This window comes from Mus caroli, unplaced genomic scaffold (assembly GCF_978045245.1).
Source record: "Mus caroli unplaced genomic scaffold, Mus_caroli_1 scaffold_8, whole genome shotgun sequence".
NCBI lineage: Eukaryota > Metazoa > Chordata > Mammalia > Rodentia > Muridae > Mus > Mus caroli.
This window is the reverse complement of record NW_028227263.1, coordinates 39,906,603-39,920,195: the sequence shown is the minus strand read 5'-3', so window position 1 is coordinate 39,920,195 and position 13,593 is coordinate 39,906,603. Positions and strand designations below refer to the sequence as shown.

The 13,593-nt window shown below is 38.4% G+C and overlaps 2 pseudogenes; one reads left to right on the top strand and one right to left on the bottom strand.

Moving 5' to 3' along the window:
• Positions 1 to 613: 613 nt before the first annotated feature.
• Positions 614 to 1,562, top strand: LOC110298948 (olfactory receptor 2AG1-like; annotated as a pseudogene).
• Positions 1,563 to 10,857: 9,295 nt separating this feature from the next.
• Positions 10,858 to 11,808, bottom strand: LOC110298923 (olfactory receptor 2AG1-like; annotated as a pseudogene).
• Positions 11,809 to 13,593: the final 1,785 nt, after the last annotated feature.

Below are 13,593 nucleotides of genomic sequence, written 5' to 3'. Positions count from 1 at the left end.
AATTTCTATTCAGCAACTAACTAAAATATTTAAAACCATTTTTAAACATTATACTAAACTGACACATGTTAGGATATTTCTTTGATCTTAAGAAAGACCTTAAACTTTCTGGAAAGATGTAGGATTAGTATTCTGGGTAGGACATTGTGAGGTGACTTTTTTTTTTTTTTTTTTTTTGAGACAGGGTTTCTCTGTGTAGCCCTGACTGTCTTGGGACTTACTCTGTAGACCAGGCTGGCCTCAAACTCAGAAATCCACCTGCCTCTGCCTCTGCCTCCCAACTGCTGGGATTAAAGGCATGTGCCATCACTGCCTGGCTGTGAGGTGACTTCTTAATGTTTATATTACCTATTTGCTGCACATAGATGGATCTTTGTAATGATGCAAAAAGGAAGATATAAAGATGAGGGCAGAGAGACAGGGGGACAGACAGGCAGACAGAGAGTGAGAGGGGCTGTAAATCAAGAAGTAAAACTTTTTGGAAAAATCCCATGTTGTTAGAGTCATCCAGGGTAGCACAAAGTGTTATTGGATATGACAATTAGCAAACTGTGTTCATATTAACAAAATTTCACTAACCATTTGTTTAAAAGGCAAATAAAGATCACACAGAATGGAAGTCTGTAACTCCACCTTGAGAAGTGGCTTCATCTTGATGGGTATTTTGGATGACAGTGGCTTTCCAGAACTGCTCTGTGCTACTATCACAACCCTGTACTTTTTAGCTTTGACAAGCAATGGACTGCTGCTGCTGGTCATCAACATGGATGTCCGGCTCCACGTGCCCATGTACCTTCTGCTCTGGCAGCTCTCTCTCATGGACCTACTCCTCACATCAGTCATCACTCCAAAGGCCATACTAGATTTTCTTCTCAAAGACAACACTATCTCATTTGGGGGATGTGCCCTTCAGATGTTCCTGGCTTTGACACTTGGTACTGCAGAGGACCTCCCTCTGTCATTTATGGCCTATGACATGTATGTGGCCATTTGTCATCCTCTGAACTACACAATTCTAATGAGTCAGAAAGTCTGCTGTCTCATGATAGGCACTTCATGGAGTCTTGCATCTCTCAGTGCTCTAGGATATAGCATGTATACCATGGAATATCCTTTCTACAAGTCCAGACAGATCAGACATCTCTTCTGTGATATTCCTCCCTTGCTAAAGCTGGCCTGTGCAGACACCTCCACATATGAACTCATGGTTTATCTGATGGGTGTGACCTTGCTCTTTCCAGCTCTTGTTGCGATCCTGGCCTCCTACTCACTAATTCTTTTCACTGTGCTCCACATGCCCTCTAATGAGGGCAGGAAGAAAGTCCTTGTCACCTGCTCTTCCCGTCTGACTGTTGTTGGGATGTGGTATGGGGGATGCTATCATCATGTATGTCCTGCCTAGTCCTTTCCACAGCCCCAAACAAGACAATATCAGCTCAGTTTTTTATACAATTTTCACTCCAGCTTTGAATCCCCTCATCTACAGCTTAAGGAATAAGAAGGTCACTGGAGCTTTGAGGAGAGTCCTCAGGAAAAAGTTGTCAGTACAGTCTACATTCTAGAAAGTTCTAATAGCTGTCTTTCAACCTTTGGTTCTCCAAAAAATAAAAAATTTCTACTATGAATGAAATGCTACTGGCAAAACCAAGAGAGGTAAAGTGTGGTCTTTTGACAGATAGCTATGAAATACAACAAATTTTTAAAGTACTCTTTGGATATTATGAGGTATTTTATAAAATCAAGTCCACCCTGTTTAAAATTATTTTCTATGGCTTTAAAAGTTATACATCATTTTCAAATATAGTGCTTGTGTTAGACTTTCAAATTGGCCTTACCTTACCACCTGATCATGATCCCTAGATTTTAAGTCATCATTGGACCAATAACCAGAAAACACAGTTTCAAGCAGATAGCTTTCATATTAATTGGAAAATATTCTTAAGATTTGCTTAAATGCTAAACTAGCTACTCTTGGCCAAAAATGTAATATTACAGTGACTATTTTGCTTAAGAAGTTTGCATTGTGTTCATTCTTTCTCTCTTCCAAAGCATCTGCATTCATAGATATTTCTTTGATTTAACAAAAGACCTTAAATTCTCCTCTCCTCTCCTCTTCCCATCCTCTCTTTTATGCAATTTTCTTTTCTTTCTTCTTTCTTTCCTTTTTTATTTCTTTCTCATTTTTTTTTCAGTAATGGGAACTGCACATTTATCATTCTAGCCTGTGAATAATCAAAGCAGATAGTATTTGTCTGTCTCTACTAACATATTAAAATGTCTCAACAACCACAAAGGATCCATGTCTTTACTATTGTTCTAGACATAAACATTTTACAATCTGTACATGTGTCAAAATATCCTATGATATTCCATGTTCACATATTTTACAGCTTTTGTATTGAATTAAAACACTAGACAACACTGCCATCACTTAATGTTACTGAAAAGGAGCTTGCTCATATGACCAGTTGTTACACAAAGAATATATATATATATATATATGTATATATATATATAATGTTGACATCTCATTAGCTAACATTGTCTTCATTAGAGGACATTAGTACCTTAAGAGGTAGTTATAAGAACATGGCATAAGTGTCAATAATGAAGTCCTTTTAGGACATTCATAACTTTTTAATATTTATCATCAGAAGCTATGGTGTCTTCAGACTCTGGAGACAGGTATCGAGAGTACTAATAGGAAGATAAAAATCTAGATCTAAACTCCAACAAAGACTTTAATCCTTCAAAATTACTTCCCTTTTAGTATTCAGAAAATCTAAATTGAGAGATTGGAAGGGCAATGGAGCCCAAAAAATCTAGGGAATAGATGTCAGTTCTCATTAAAAGATAGATAAAGTATTTACCTTGTGTCATGAGAAGCCTAGCTACCAGACTACCTGTAGCTTCCTTTGGACCACTTGAAGGCAGGATGTTCCAATGTACATAGGAAGGTAAGACGTGGTTAATTTCAGCAGTATTTAACTAATTTGCCTGCTAAGTTGCTAAAATATTAGAAGTCTATCCATGTCAGTTGTCAGGGCTTTTCTATTCTATTCTTGAATCTACAGATGTGAACTGGAGTTGGAAAAGAGGAGAGTTAGACAACAGTCTTTGGGTAGCATCTTAAGGATCAAGAAGGTGCTTTCCTGGTGAGAATTGGTGGAAGCTGCATCTATTCTACAGGCCCAAGTCCACAGAACCTCTTGAGAAGATTTTGGTGTGCTTCTCTCTATAAAGTCATGACAAACTAAGCTAAACTACACAACGTAAGGTAGACCAATACATGTGTGTTATCAGCAAAGAATCTTTCACCATATGTCCTTTGATGTGCTTGCTTTATCAAAACATCTATTCACCTGTGTCTGCTTTAGGAAAACATTCCTTACAATTCTGCCTTAGTAAAACATCATTTCACCTGTTTCTACTTCAGTAAAAGATTCCTTCCTCTGTTTACCCCACAAAAAACCATCTGACTCAACTGACTTCCAAAGAACCCAGAAGTTTCCAGTTCATTTCCCCTTCTTTCATTTTCCTTTTCTTACTTTTTCATTTTGCTATCTCTAAACTATTAAAAGCTTTATTTTTTATGTTTTCAGAATAATTTTCATTGCTTAATGTCAGCATATTTCTTTTTTATATTTGAAATTATTGTTTGATCACATTTTTTCCCTTTCCTTTCCTTCAAACTCTCTCATATATCCCTTCCCACTGTCCTGCAAATTCATGCCTTTTCACTAATTGTTATTGCACACATATATCTATATGTATATACATATAGATTGCTTGTATATAAATTTATATTGTTAAATAGAACCCATCCAGTTTATATATTACTCCCTAAAAGCATACATATAAGTTCAGCTTAAAAAAATCTTTAATGCATACATAAGCAAGAGACCTTTAGGGTTTAAAAATGCCAAAAAAAAAAATTAAAAAAGCAATCCCAGACAAAACTTTGGAGTCAATGCCTAACACAGCTCAGATGGGACGGTCAAGAATCTGAGACTAGATTGGCCATGGACCTAGAGGAAAATTCAATACTATTGTTCTGTTAAAAGAACATTCCAATAAAATAATTCCTAATGGCATTCTAGTACATTCATAGATTAGTATCTTGCTCAGCCATCATCTGAGAGATTTTCTTCTATAGCAGACAGGAACAAATAGACCCACAACTAGACAAAATGTAGAGAGTGTGAGTCCTAAATGGGACGCCATCAAATCATTTGCCCCCATCAAATCATTTCCCCTCAGTGCACAGGGAACTCTGTAGAAGAGAAGGTGAAAATATTATGAGAGCCAATGATCATGGAAGAAACCAGAAAAACAAGGCCTTCAGACACAACAGGGCTGACACACATAGGAACTTACAGACTTTGTCAGCAAGCACCGAGCCTCCACAGATGTAAGCCAGATGAAGTCCCAGCACTGACAAAAGACACAAGCCTCATCACTACCCAGAAGCTTTCTCCAATTGGTAATATGTTGCAGGGCAAAAAAAAATTACTTTTCTCTAAGAGAGTTTCACTGTGTATACAAACCACACTTAATGGAAGGCTCCATGCTCAGTAATTGGTGACCAATATAAAACAAACTTGACTGTATTTTTTGGAAGTTTATTTGTCTCATAATTCTAATAATAATAATAATATTATTAATTATTACCCTTGTCCCTTTCTTTTCATTCTCACTTGATTTCATTTCTGCTATTTAATCCCCTGATTTGCTATTTAATTCTCCCAAGAATCCTTGGTTTGTTTCTTGTTATTTATTATATATTGCAAAGAGTTAAAATTTTTAAGAAAAGGTACAGGGAAATAGAATTTAAAATGAAATCCAACCCAATCATACCACTGGAAGATTTGCCTGGCTAAAAAGATGGACAGTTCAGATTCTATATCCTCCATTTCTAGAAATCCTCACTAGAGTGATCACCCTCATAGATTCCAGGTAGTATACACACCACTACCCCCACCAAATACTCTCTAATTCTAGCTATTTTTCTCCACACTCCTTTCTCTCTGTTCCTTCCTCTGACAATATGATCTCTCCTGTTCTTTTCTCTACCCACCCCCAGTCCACCTACAAAATCTATTCTATTTCCCCTCACCAGAGAGGTCCATGCATCCCTCTACTTTATGTAACCTCAGTGGGTCTGTGGATTCTAGCTTGATTATCACTTACTTAACAGCTAATATCCACTTGCAATGGTTATTCCTGGTTGTCACTTGACTACATCTGGAATGAACTATGATCCAGAAATGGAGGGCACACCTGTGATCCAGACCTTGAGTATGGAAGACAAAGGCTTCTGACCCAGATATTGCCATGAGATGACACATGATTTTGATCCAGATCTTGAGGCATAGTGGCCTTGAAAGGCTTAGGCCCAGGCAAGGTAACACATTCCTGTAGCATGTAGTTATCAAAAAGCAATCCACACTAAAACCAGCTAAAGATAAAGGCTGTATCAGCAGTCTTGCCCACGCCAATGTTTCCTGAGGCTAGCCAGCTGCCAGGCCACTCTGATCTTCGAAGGCCAATGGCCCCCTGTGGCTAGCTGGCAGAAAGTCAGGCTGCAGCTCCCACAATTCCCTATAACCCAGTAAAATGAAAACTCCAGGAGCTTGTAATGTATCAGCCAGATTTATAACAGTAAACCTTCCGCTCCCAAAATGCCCACACAAAGAACTTAAAACTCAATGAATATAAATACAAGTTACACACCTAGATGGGGCACATGTACCCTATATTACTCCATTGTCCTTCTATAATATCCAGAGCTACCAGTGGCTCTTTAGGCCATGTGGTTCTGGTTGGTCTTCTTCTCCTATAGGTTCCATCTTGTCTCATTTCTGTCATACCCCCTTTCTGTCTCTCTGTCCCCTCTCTAAAACTTTCAGCTCTACCTTCTTTCTCCACTGCCCAATAAAGCCAATAAGGGCTTTACCCTTATCTGATTAATTAAGATTTCACTTGCCCTCACCTGCATACAGGCAACAATCCACACACTCCCTGAAGACTGAGACAGGCAAATCTCCAAGTTCAAGGCCAGCCTGGGACAGGCAAAGTTCCAAATCCAGACATGGTAGTACATACCTTTAATCAGGGCCACACCTTTTGCTGGAGGCCTACATAAGGACAATGAAAGAAGGAAGAGTCACTCTTCTTAACCTGCTTGAACAGAACTTGCCAGCACACCTGTCAGAACCTACTTCTTCAGAATTCCAGCTTATACAGAAGACCACATGAAACAACTAGCCTCGTGCGAATGAGCACCTGCTAGATTCTTGGACTTCCCATCATTGTTGTCCATTGTTCGGTTAGTTGGACTGAAGTCTCTAAGTCATTGCAATAAACTCTCTTAATGTATAGAAACATTCCTTAAGTTCTGTGACTCTAGAGAACCCTGACTAATACAGTACTTATAGTGAATATATACTATGTTTGTCTTTCTAGATCTGGGTCACCTCAGTACTGGAAGATTTTTGTAGTTACATGGGAAGGTTAAATGAAGATTAAAGAAAAAGTAAACTGGATGTCAAAACAGTCAAAAAACCCTAGACTTAAAATCAGTCCTGCCTATAAGATATCCTGGGATAGTGATAATGCAGAACTTGTAGGAGTGGCCAATCAAGATCTGATTTAACTTGAGGCCCATACCATAAGAGCAAGCTGATATTCTACACTGCCTGAATGCCCAGGAACTAGAACCTTCCATGATAAAGAGACTAGGATTTAGGGGTGAAGGCTCCATATAAGCACCAATTCAGCCCCTCTACATTCAATGTGTTGTGTGGAAGGCTGTCCACTCTCCCCCTACCTATTCAACATGGTACTTGAAGTCCTAGCCAGTGCAATTAAACAACAAAAGGAGATCAAGGGGATACAAATTGGAAAAGAAGAAGTCCAAATATCACTCTTTGCAGATGATATGATAGTATATATAAGTGACCCTAAAAATTCCATCAGAGAACTCCTAAGCCTGATAAACAGCTTCAATGAAGTAGCTGCATATAAAATTAACTCAAGCAAGTCAATGGCCTTTCTGTAAACAAAGGATAAACAGGCTGAGAAAGAAATTAGGGAAACAACACCCTTCTCAATCGTCACAAACAATATAAAATACCTTGGCATGACTAACTAAGGAAGTGAAAGATCTGTATGACAAGAACTTCAAGTCTCTGAAGAAAGAAATTAAAGAAGATCTCAGAAGATGGAAAGATTTCCCATGCTCATGGATTGGCAGGATCAACATTGTAAAAATGGCTATCTTGCCAAAAGCAATCTACAGATTCAATGCAAACCCAATCAAAATTCCAGCTCAATTCTTCAAGGAATTTGAAAGGGCAATCTGCAAATTCATCTGGAACAACAAAAAACCTAGGATAGCAAAAACTCTTCTCAAGGATAAAAGAACCTCTGGTGGAATCACCATGCCTGACCTAAAGCTTTACTACAGAGCAATTGTGATAAAAACTGCATGATACTGGTATAACGACAGACAAATAGACCAATGGAACAGAATTGAAGACCCTGAGATGAACCCACACACCTATGGTCACTTGCTCTTTGACAAGGGAGCAAAAACCATTCAGTGGAAAAAAGACAGCATTTTCAACAAATGGTGCTGGCACAACTGGCGGTTATCATGTAGAAGAATGCAAATAGATCCATTCCTATCTCCTTGTACTAAGGTCAAATCTAAGTGGATTAAGGAACTCCACATAAAACCAGAGACACTGAAACTTATAGAGGAAAAAGTAGGAAAAAGCCTCGAAGATATGGGTACAGGGGGAAAATTCCTGAATAGAACAGCAAAGGCTTGTGCTGTAAGATCGAGAATCAATAAATGGGACCTCATAAAGTTGCAAAGCTTCTGCAAGACCCCGTCAATAAGACAAAAAGACAACCAACAGATTGGGAAAGGATCTTTACCTATCCTAAATCAGATAGGGACTAATATCCAATATATATAAAGAACTCAAGAAGGTGGACTCCAGAAAATCAAATAACCCCATTAAAAAATGGGGCTCAGAACTGAACAAAGAATTCTCACTTGAGGAATACCGAATGGCAGAGAAGCACCTGAAAAAATGTTCAACATCCTTAATCATCAGGGAAATGCAACTCAAAACAATCCTGAGATTCCACCTCACACCAGTCAGAATGGCTAAGATCAAAAATTCAGGTGACAGCAGATGCTGGCAAGGATGCAAAGAAAGAGGAACACTCCTTCATTGTTGGTGGGATTGCAAGCTGGTACAACCACTCTGGAAATCAGTCTGGCGGTTCCTCAGAAAATTGGACATAGTACTACCGGAGGATCCTGCAATACCTCTCCTGGGCATATATCCAGAAGATGTTCCAAACGGTAAGAAGGACACATGCTCCACTATGTTCATAGCAGACTTATTTATAATAGCTAGAAGCTGGAAAGAACCCAGATGCCCCTCAACAGAGGAATGGATACAGAAAATGTGGTACATTTACACAATGGAGTACTACTCGGCTATTCAAAGGAATGAATTTATGAAATTCCTAGGCAAATAGATGGACCTGGAGGGCATCATCCTGAGTGAGGTAACACAATCACAAAGGAACTCACAGAACATGTACTCACTGATAAGTGGATATTATCCCAAAAACTTAGGATACCCAAGATATAAGATACAACTTGTTAAACGCATGAAACTCAAGAAGAACGAAGACCAAAGTGTGGACACTGTGCCCCTTCTTAGAATTGGGAACAAAACACCCATGGAAAGAATTACAGAGATAAAGTTTGGAGCTGTGACGAAAGGATGGACCATCTAAAGACTGCCATATCCAGGGATCCACCCCATAATCAGCTTCCAAACGCAGACACCATTGCATACACTAGCAAGATTTTGCTGAAAGGACCCAGATATAGCTGTCTCTTGTGAGACTATGCCGGGGCCTAGCAAACACAGAAGTGGATGCTCACAGTCAGCTATTGGATGGATCACAGGGCCCCCAATGGAGGAGCTAGAGAATGTACCCAAGGAGCTAAAGGGATCTGCAACCCTATAGGTGGAACAACATTATGAACTAACCAGTACCCCAGAGCTCTTGACTCTAGCTGCATATGTAGCAAAAGATGGTCTAATCGGCCATCACAGTAAAGAGAGGCCCATTGGACTTGCAAACTTTATATGCCCCAGTACAGGGCAATGCCAGGGCCAAAAAGTAGGAGTGGGTGGGTAGGGGAGTGGGGGGGGGGGGAGTGTATTGGGGACTTTTTGGATAGCATCGGAAATGGAATTGTGGAAAATACCTAATAAATATATAATTACACTTGGATACTTTTGAATTTATTGACTGATACAATTTATTATACTCAATAAATAAACATAATAGAAAGGAAAAAATACAATAAAATGACTTAATATTTTGATTATTTTTCTATTTATCTATATAAAAACTGTCATGGCTTAGCACAATTAACCAGACTGTAGTCTAAATAATGGTATTATTAGTGTTATTACTGGAAACATCATGAGGTCTGACTTCTCAGGCTTATAGTAATCAACATTTCAAGAGACCAGGAAAGTGAGGCACAGAAATAACTTCATGCCTGAAGATCCAGACAACATAAAAGGAATCTGATTGCAAAATCAAGGGCTATGGCCCCCCTCTTTATCAGTATTCTAAAATACTCCAGTCTGTGAATTAATAAGATTCACCAAATTTTACATGAGAAACATTGTTTGATTATCATTTACATTTAAATTCAGTAACATGCAAGTACATTGCAAAAAGAAAACATATAGTTGAGTTTTTTAGTTGATTACTGATTTTTCCTACTTTTCACAAAGAAGTTATCTAATACTTTTAGTTATTCTATTACATTTATCTTGAGAGATTAATTTTTAATGACCCAGGTAAAGATAAAAAGAATTTCTAAGTATTCTCATCAACAATACTAATATTTTAATAAGCCAAAGTACCTTGGAGCTTCTATGAGTTAAAGCTCTCATCTTTATTTTAACTCTCCTCATGCAAATGATGTAATTTATTGAGGTCTACTTAAGGTAGAGAATAAATAGAATATTCTCTAATTGCTTTCTTGTGCTCATAGACACAAACATACACCCAATTTATGAAAACATCCTCTTTGCGATTATTTTCATGTTTCTAAATCCATCTCTACATCTGTAAGGATACATTTTTAAAATAATGCAAACAATATATACAATAGTTTTTTCTTGATATTATTGTTTTTCTAGTGGTCTTGCTTAACTCTAGATATTTTCTTCAAATTTCTTTATTTTTCTGAATATAGTTATATTCATGGCTATTTCTTGACAGTCTACTATGTCAACATAAATATTTCCACCTGTGTCACCCAGGCACATGTTGTCTTCAGATAGAAATGAAAATGCAATCACACACACATACATGCATACACACACACACACACACTTTCCTCACCAACTGCATTTTTTTCAAAGAAGTATAAACCATCTTCATTGCATCCTTCTCTCTATTAATAATTAAGAATACACATCAAGTGATGCTACATGAGTTTGAAATGGACAGTGAATCCTGACCTTTTCTACTTGGTAATGTGTTAGTATGGTGTCCTGCTATAAAGTGAGCATATGATATATTTCTTCAAAGCTTTTTATTCTCTATCCCTCTTTCTGATGTGAGGCTTTCTAAGACTACAGTGGTGTGTGCCAGGTAAGTCAGCCCACAGTTTCTACTCACAATAGTTGCAGAGAAGAAAACAAAACTTTAGCATATATATCCCCTCAGACATTAAAGATAGGGCTGATATCAAATAGTTTGGAAAAGAAATAATGAAAATCATATCATGATCCCTTCCTAGAGAGTAGCGTGTGCTGGCACAATATACCTTCCCAGAACCCTTATTAAAGCTCCAGTGACCTCTTTATTCCTCAGACTGTAGATGAGTGGGTTCAGGGCTGGGGTAACTATTGTGTAAAACACAGAAATGATATTGTCTTGCCTAGGGCTGTGAAAGGAACTGGGCAGTACATACATGAATGTGGCAGCCTCATAGAACATTCCAACTACAGTCAAATGTGAAGAACACCAGACAAGGGCTTTCTTCCTGCACTCATTTGAGGGCATATGGAGTACAGTGAACAAAATTAGTGAGTAGGAGGCCAGGATGGCAGCAAGAGGAGGAATGAGGAAAGACACACCCATCACATAAACCATGAGTTCATACTTGGAGAAGTCTGCACAGGCCAGCTTCAGCACTGGAGGGATCTCACAGAGTAAGTGTCTGATCTTCCAGGATTTGCAATAGGAATACTGCATGGTATAGGTGGTATATCCTAGGGCCATCAGAGATGCTAGGACCCATGATGTGTCCACCACGAGCCAGCAGATGCTTGGCCTCATGAAGATCATGTAGTTCAGAGGATGACAAATGGCCACATACCTATCATAGGCCATGAAGGCCAGAAGGAGGTCTTCTGCACCACCCAGTGTCAGTGCCAGGAACATCTGGAGGGAACAGCCCTCAAATGAGATGGTATTGTCTCTGAGCAAAAAGTCTATGACAGCCTTGGGAGTGACAACTGAAGTAAAAAGGAGATCCATGAAAGATAGCTACCCAAGCAGGAAGTACATGGGTACATGAAGATAGGCATCCATGGTGATGACCAGGATCAGCAGTCCATTGCTTATCAGAGCCAATGTGTACAAAGCTGTAAATGTGGCACAAAGCAGTTCAGGAGAGCCACTGTCATCCAGAATCCCCACTAAGTTGAAATCAGTTCCCAAGGTGGAGTTCCAAGGCACCATTATATATGGTCTTTTTAGTTGCCTAGAAACAGATTTTTGGTGGAAACCTTTCTAAGGGAGTTCAAACCACCTTAGAACTACTGCAGATCACTGTGGAATGCTCAACAGGAGTCCTGTATGATGAATTTTTCCTTCATTAGCTAAGTTAGTTGTCTGGTTTCTGAATATCAGAAAAATTTTATTCAATGTTGGCATACCTATAATATGAATAATATGGATTAAAATTTTTTTGAGAATTGAAAATTATAATTTTAATGTATCAATATAATACTCATAAACAAATATCTATATAAATAAATGTAAGCATTTCTATCTCTACATTCACAGATATTGACTTTATTTGTTTCTGGTCAAAATCTACTTCTGATTACCGTTTGTATTTTTAAGTTTTATTCATAAAGAAACTTTGAATTTTTGTTCCACTAACCTGAAATCTTAATCTATTAGCTTTCATTTACTCTTCAAATACGTCCCTCTACTAACTGAGCATACTGGTCACTGGGGGCTTCTGCATACTGCTCTTTGAGGGCAGTGGCAATTCTAAAATGATGGAAATCAAAGGTGATTTTTATCTTAAAGATAAATTAGTAAGATTAGAACAAAAGCATTTGCTCATTTGAAGAAGACAATGCATTTGAAAAGAGGAGGCAGAAACACAGAAACAGCAATTGGAATATTTTCTCTTTCTATGTGATCAATGGAGTGAGTTACCAAGGAGGTACCAAGGAAAGACTCCAAACAATAACATTACCTGGGATGCAGCGCATCAATGTGGGCATGAAAAATGGTTTCCCATCCTCACAAATCTTAGAAGTACAAGGAAAACTGCCAATCTCTGAAATCATACTAAATTGCTGTTTGAAGAAATTGAGAAAGAAATGACATGAAGCATGTGTATGTGCATGTATATGTGTGTGTTTGAAAAAGCATTGATTGTACTTGTTTCATTGTTGTATAGTAGGAAACAGTCCAGATAAAAGGAAGATTCACACCACACATGTTCTCAACTTTACCTTTTTTATATCATTGTTCCTGTACTCTGAGTTTTTCTTCATTTTTATCTCAGATCATGTCTTATGAATAATACAAGTCCTAAAAACCTGACATTGCAAGTCCATGTGATCCACTTTCTTTCATTCACACAGTCAAAATGAACTGCAGTGCACGAGGAACTGCGCTTGATCTAGGGTACTACACAGGTCTTACCTCAGAAACACTGTCTGGAAGAGCATGTTTGCCTATTAAAATAAGAAAGGAGACAATGAAGAGTCCTTGTTGCTCTTCCAGAATACCCAAGATTAGACCCCAACACCCACATCAGACAGCTCCAGACCACCTGTAATTCGAATTACAGGAGATCTAACACCCTCTTCCAGCATCCACAAGGACCTACACACATTCAACACACACACACACACACACACACACACACACACACACAGCAGCTTAGCTCTTCCTTACAGGAAGAGCTTTAGCATAGGGTGAGATAAACATGGAAACACCACCATACTTTGTGGAAATAATCAGAAAAGCTTAAGCAGATAAAGCTACAATTTGGGAAACACTTTTGCATTAGTGTCTGTATTAGTGCTCAGTATTGTCATTTTTAAAAATTAATTACAGCCTGGCAGGGGTGGCTCGTGCCTTTAATCCCAGCACTTGGGAGGCAGAGGCAGGCTGATTTCTGAGTTCAAGGCCAGCCCGGTCTACAGAGTGAGTTCCAGAACAGCCAAGGCTACACAGAGAAACCCTGTCTCAAAAAAAAAATTAATTTCAATTAGCTTC